The 6,000-nt window shown below is 45.5% G+C and overlaps 1 protein-coding gene across 3 annotated transcripts in view; it reads left to right on the top strand.

Annotated features, from left to right (window-relative positions):
- Positions 1 to 3,319: 3,319 nt before the first annotated feature.
- Positions 3,320 to 6,000, top strand: part of GGACT (gamma-glutamylamine cyclotransferase) — a 34,158-nt gene continuing 31,477 nt past the window's right edge. Inside the window, exon 1 of one of the 3 annotated variants that reach the window (XM_072976501.1) lies at positions 3,320 to 3,426. The gene's annotated coding sequence lies outside the window, so the exon portion shown is untranslated. Of the gene's footprint in view, positions 3,427 to 3,709; positions 3,784 to 6,000 lie in introns of those variants that run through there. The other 2 variants (XM_072976500.1, XM_015242697.3) reach the window with 2 other exon arrangements.

The following is a 6,000-nucleotide window of genomic DNA, read 5'->3' as shown; positions in this document are numbered from 1 at the left end:
TTTCTTTACACTTCTAGAACTACAGTTTATATTAACATGGGCTGCTTATGAGCTATAAGAAGTGGGGGTGGGGGGGACTTCATGTTCTACTTTGTAAATTGTGGCTTCATTTGAAATTCCTTTTCTTTCTAAGTGAAGGAACACGTATGACATCACAGAGAAATCTTTATTCAAGAAAGCCATGGATGGGTTTGTAATAAAGCTGTGATCAGGTGCACTGGTGGGAAGGAGACACCATATAGGATGCTCAGGTAACCGAAAGTGGTCACTAAATTGCTTTGCCCAACAGGTGAGTGAGATGTTGGAGAGCCTGGGCCTCCAGAGCGATGCAGGGTAAAGAGATCTCTGGAGGCAGCACTGCCCAGATTTGTGGCTGAACTGTGGGTGTGCAGTGCAGCCTCTTTTTAGAAACATGCCTTTAAATCTCCACAAAACTCTGTGTGCTGTATGACTTCCTTGGTGGTCGTCTGGAAATAGCTGGCATTTGGGGGCATAAAGCTCACATGTGAAGGAAAAATCCATGTGTGGGTTGAACAGTGCCTCCCCCCAAAAAATCATGTCCACCCAGAACTTCAGAATGTGACTGTATTTGGAAATCAGGTCTTACAGACATAATTAGTTAAGGATTTTGAGAGGAAATTATCCTGGGTTTAGGTGGGCCTTAAATCCAATGTCCGGTGACTTCTACAAAGAGGACAGGACACATACAGAAACACAGAGAAAAGGCCCTTGGAGGGTGGAGGCAGAGATTGGAGTGATGCTCCCACAAGCCAAGGAGTGCCAGGAGCCACCAGAAGCCAGAAGAGACGAGGAAGGACCCTCCCCTAGGGCCTTTGAGGGGGCGTGGCCCCACCCACACCTTGATGTCAGACTCCTGGCCTCCAGAAGAGCATTTCTGTTGTTTAAAGCCACCCCGTTTGTGACAATTCCTGGCCACCCTAGGAAACTCACTCGGTAAGTAACTTAGTCTTTCAGCACCTTGACTTCCCCAGCTATGAAATGGGGGATAATACTGTCTTTTTCACAGATTTATTGGGAGGTTTAAATGATAAAAGTTATAGAAAGCCCTAGACCCGTACTCGGCACATAATAATAGTCAATAAATAATTGAAGGAGAGGTAACCCTCCTTTTCTTGAGGTTTTTAATCCTGGAATTAAATGACCCAGAAACAATCTCAGGTTTATTTTTATCATTTATGTTCTAAGTCTAATTAGTTCCTCAAGTACTTTAAACCCATTAGTTACACTGTTTATAGAAACTGCCTTGAGCATCCTGCATTTCTAATCATTTTATTTTTTAAATATGTGGTATCTAACAGGTGGTTACAGAGGCGAGGAAGGTGGGGGGAGGAACGAAATGGCTGAGGGAGATTAAGAGGTACAAACAAACTAAATGAGTTCCAAGTCTGGAACATATTGGGTGGGGAATTTAGTCAATAACTAAGCAGTATCTTTGGTGACGTGTCATAGCTGGACTTATCATGGAGGTCCTTTTGTAATGTATAGAAAAAATCACTATGCTGTGTAACAGAAGCTAACAGTGTTGTAGGTTAATTATACTTCAAAAACAAATAAACATACAGACAAACTCACAGAAAAATAGATCAGATTAGTGGTTACAGGGACGGGGCTGGGGAAAGGGAGGGATTTAGAATTGTCAGTCAAAAGATACTACAAACTTCCAGCTATAAGATAAATAAGTACTAAGGATGTCATGTACAACATGATAAACAAAATTAACCCTGCTGTATGTCATACATGAAAGTTGTCAAGAGAGTAAATCCCAAGAGTTTTCATCACAAATTTTTTTCTATTTAATTTTGTATCTCTGTGAGATGATGGATGTTCACTAAACTTACTGTGATAATCATTTCATGATGCATGAAGTCAAATCATTATGCTGTACACCTTAAACTTATACAGCCCTTGTGTCAATTGTAGCTCAGTAAAACTGGGAAAAAAATTATCATTATGAAAAAAAGCACTTGTTAAAGTGCATTTGACTGGGCCCTGCCTCCTCGCTGATTCAGAAGATCTGGGGTTTGGCCTGAGAGTTTGCATTTCTAAATTTCCAGGTGCTGCTGATGCTGTTGCTCTGGGACCACATTTTGAAAATTACTACTTTAAACTATTTGTCTATGGGTTATTTGTTGACAGTTAACCTGAAGACTTCATCCCAAAGAGCCCAATCTATGTTGGATCAGACTCTCCCAGCCTTATCTGGCAATAAATGCAATTTAACACTCACCTTGTTACCATCTTTAATTTTCCTTTATCACGAGAGTTATCTATTCATGTATTTTCCTCACTTTCTTTTACTCACATGATCTTCCTTCCTCAAAAACTAAACAAATAAATAAAAACGAAACAATTCTTCCTTTTGAAAAAAATTACGATGATTACTGCTACTCTTTAAAAATAGTATGTTAAGAAAGTATACACCAGACAAGGCTTTTTATATATTTCAATTTAATCCGGAACTTCCCCAAACAAGAAAGAAATCTGCAATTATGGCTCATGAATCTGATTTTTTAGACTTCTTTAGTAATTGTACATCTGTTCAAAATGCCACATCAGCATTATTGGAAACGTCTGAATAAAAACCAGATTGTAAAAACCACATGAGTCCAGCCCACATACACGAAAAAATGGAAGAGGCAGAAAATGATTAAGGGTGATTATTGTTAGTTCAATAACTAGTACTTATGTATTTGTGTCTTTGGGGGGCAGGGGCAGAGGTGGCCCCCCTCTCCATCTCTGTGCCATTCCTGTTACCTGGGTCCGCGAAGTAGCATCGCTTAAGACCAGAATGAACAAATCCGTAGAGAAAAATTCTCTTTCAGCTTTTTGGTCTTCACTCCCCTAGTTTCTGGGGCTCAAATTTATTCCTTGGATCCAGGGAACAGATGGTAAGTCTTTTCTTCCATTGTCTCCTACAACCTCAGTTTTAATTTTAAATGGAGAATTGGTAAATAAGTGGCACTATCGAGACTGTATGATTATCTGCATCCCATATGGTATCAGCGCTGAGCGTGTAGCAGGAGGGTGAGACCTTGGTGATGTGTATATCCGCCCTGCAGGCTGCATCCCGAAGTGTGCGCTCATTTCTAAGAAGATGTGTGTGTCCCCAACTGATGTGGTGTGTCCCCAGGTGAATCTGGGTCCAAGACGAGCTCAAGGCCGCCCATGAACGCCCGGGTGGGCCGCGTTAGAGCGTGCGCGTCTGCAGCCAGGCCCCAGGTGTGCGCCCGCCTGGCTCCCGGCGCGAGCCCAGGTGCGCGCACGGCCGCTCGGGCGGGACCGCGTCCCGCCTCCAGGGGGCGCCCCCGGGGGCGGCCTCCCGGGGCGGCCGCTGCAGCCTCGGCCCGCCGTTTCCGTCCGGCCGCCCGGACCCGCTGTCCCCGACGGCACCGCGCTGGGCCGCAGGTGAGGCGCTGGGCGCGTTCCGGGCCGGGGCCTCTGTCCCCGCTCCTGTCGCGAGGGGGCCCTGGGGACTCGGGCGTCGCTGCCGGCGCGTCGCGCCGGGGCCGAGTCCGCAGCCCGCGGGCTCCGGGGAGGGAAGGAGGGCGGGGGAGCGGGCAGAGCCCGGCGGTGACGAGACGCGGACGCCCGCGGGACCCGCTGGGAGGGAGGGGACACGGGGACGTTAACCGCGTCCACAAATGGCTCCGCGCCGCGTGACGCGGACGCCGCGGCCAGAACGGGCGGGGGCAGGAAAGGGAGCTCCTTCGGGTGTAGAAGCTGCCTGTTCCCGAAGGGGGAAAAGTGATGACCATTCAGAAGGTAGGAGGTAGTTTTAACATGATCTCTGAGTCGAATGAGGCTGACACTTAAGAAATTCTGCTTTTAATTGTAGAGATTCCTGTTTGCGAGGAGACCAGGAGCTGCAAAAGAAATCTAAGAGCTTCTGGCATTTGTCAGTTTTTGAGCTCAGGCGTTTTTTGGGAGCAATTAGACTCAGCTGAGTTTTTGGAGAAATTTCTGTTACTGGCTTGATTATAAAATGTGGTTATCGCTTTCACTCTTTTGGTCAAAGATTAACCCCACAGTCTCAGTGGAAACAGGTGCACGGTTTTTTGAGCACACCGTCCTGACTCCAGCTGACTTTGTCTATATAAACTGATAAGAAAATGCACGAGACTTGTAGCCACTTTTTAAAAAGCAGGATGTTAATTTTGCTAAACGTCCCAGGGAGAAGTCATGTATTAAACACTAAAGGGTCTCTCTAAGTCAGTTGGATTGACCTATATAAAGTGTAGGTCTTACGCACACACGTTTTTATGTGCTTTTTCATATAATTGAAGACTATTCTCCCGGGTCTCATGCAATTTATTGAAATGCTAAGATGGCGAGGTCTCCCAGGTGGCCCACATTTTCCCCAAATGCCTTGTTTTCCTCAACCGACTCCCAGGAGGAGCCATTAGTTCCTGAATAAGCAGGCTGCCTTGGTAGAAAGCATTTGTAGTTTAAAAGCTGAATGTGCAAAGTTAGGCTAGTTTCTAATGGTTGGGCTTGTGTATGGAAATATTTGAGACTAGCTGACCTCACAAACGAGGGTCCAGACTGTTAGTCCTGGTTCTAGAGAAGGTTGTTATTCATGCTGGCCTTAGGTAGTGGGCAGCTGGAAGTAAAATAGAGCAGGGATGGAAACTGTTACTGCATAGGTTTAAATTATCTGTTCATGTTCCTGTTATTTTATGTAGTAAGATCTCCTGAAAGTTCCAGTCTGGGTCAGCTCTTCCAAGTGGAGTCATTGAAGGGCTTTGTACTCACATCAGCCAGGCCTTTCCCAGGAGGTAGGGCGCCCGCCCCTGCAGGCCGGGGCGGAGGTGGGCACAGCAGTTTTCGCAGAGCGATGAGTCCCAAGGAAGATGATGATAAGAGGGCACATTCAAGTAATCTAATCTTAGTGGTCTTTTCTAGAACCGTCTCCATCCAGAGGGAAACAGTAGATAAGAGATTTTATTATGAGAGTGTTGGTTAAACAGGGCCAGCATCTTGTTTAACAGGAATCGGTTCTTTAATTGAAATTCTCTTTTGTCAGTGAAACTGCTCCTGAGGGCAAGACAGCCTTGCTTCGGTTGGATTTGAGAGGATTTGACAGCTGTGTGGGCAGAGCTTACTCCGTGGAAGGTGTTATTTATGCCCCCCCCCAACAGGTTTACAGAGAAGACCCAGTTACTAGAAGTCTCGGGTTGTGTGACGTCATGACTTAGTAGACTTGGTCAATAGCTAAAAAGGATGAAGTAAGTGCCCCAGGGCGGGTGGAGCACAGTGGGATGATTCTTGCCCGAGAACCTGGGACATCACGTTGCGGCTGGACCTCGGGTGCAGAGTAGAATTTTACAGGAGAGACATGAAATAGGGACATTCTTGGTGGCGGACACCAGGAGCAAATATAAGAAGCTTTAAATGTAACTCTGTGTAAGGAGGGTGTGGCGGGAGGCCTGCCTGAGAGAGAGGCTGTATAGAGAGAAACTCTACTTTTTAATCAAGGCTCTAATTTTTTTCCTTTTTATTAAAGCAAACATAAAAGCAGAGTGACTAGTATAATGAACTTCCATATATCCATCAAATAGGTTTCACGATGGGTTAAAATGATGTCTTTTTTTAGCCATATCTGCTTCATCTTTTTGTTGAAATAGTTTAAATTGCAGATGATGTAATATTTCACCCCTAGCCAGTGTGGTGTGCACCTCCAAAAAGGCATCTTCTTGTATAACGGTAATACCACTGTCACCTCCTTATGAAGGTCATTCCTTAGTGTTTTTCAAAACTCAGTCCACAGTCACATTTCCTTGATTGCCTTGGAAATGCACTTATACTGTTGGTTTCTGTGAATCAGATTCCCAACAAAGGCCACACGTGGTACTCTGTTGAGCACCTGTTGCCTCTTAGTCCAGGATGGGAGTTGGCAAACTTTTTCTGAAAAGGTCCAGTTACTAACTCTTTGCTTTGCAGGCCACATGGTCTCGGTTGCAGCTTCTCCACTGCCTGGGC

Source organism: Vicugna pacos, chromosome 14, assembly GCF_048564905.1.
Source record: "Vicugna pacos chromosome 14, VicPac4, whole genome shotgun sequence".
In the NCBI taxonomy this organism is placed as follows: Eukaryota; Metazoa; Chordata; class Mammalia; order Artiodactyla; family Camelidae; genus Vicugna; species Vicugna pacos.
Note: the sequence above shows the minus strand (reverse complement) of the source record. Positions and strands in the feature narration are given on the sequence as shown.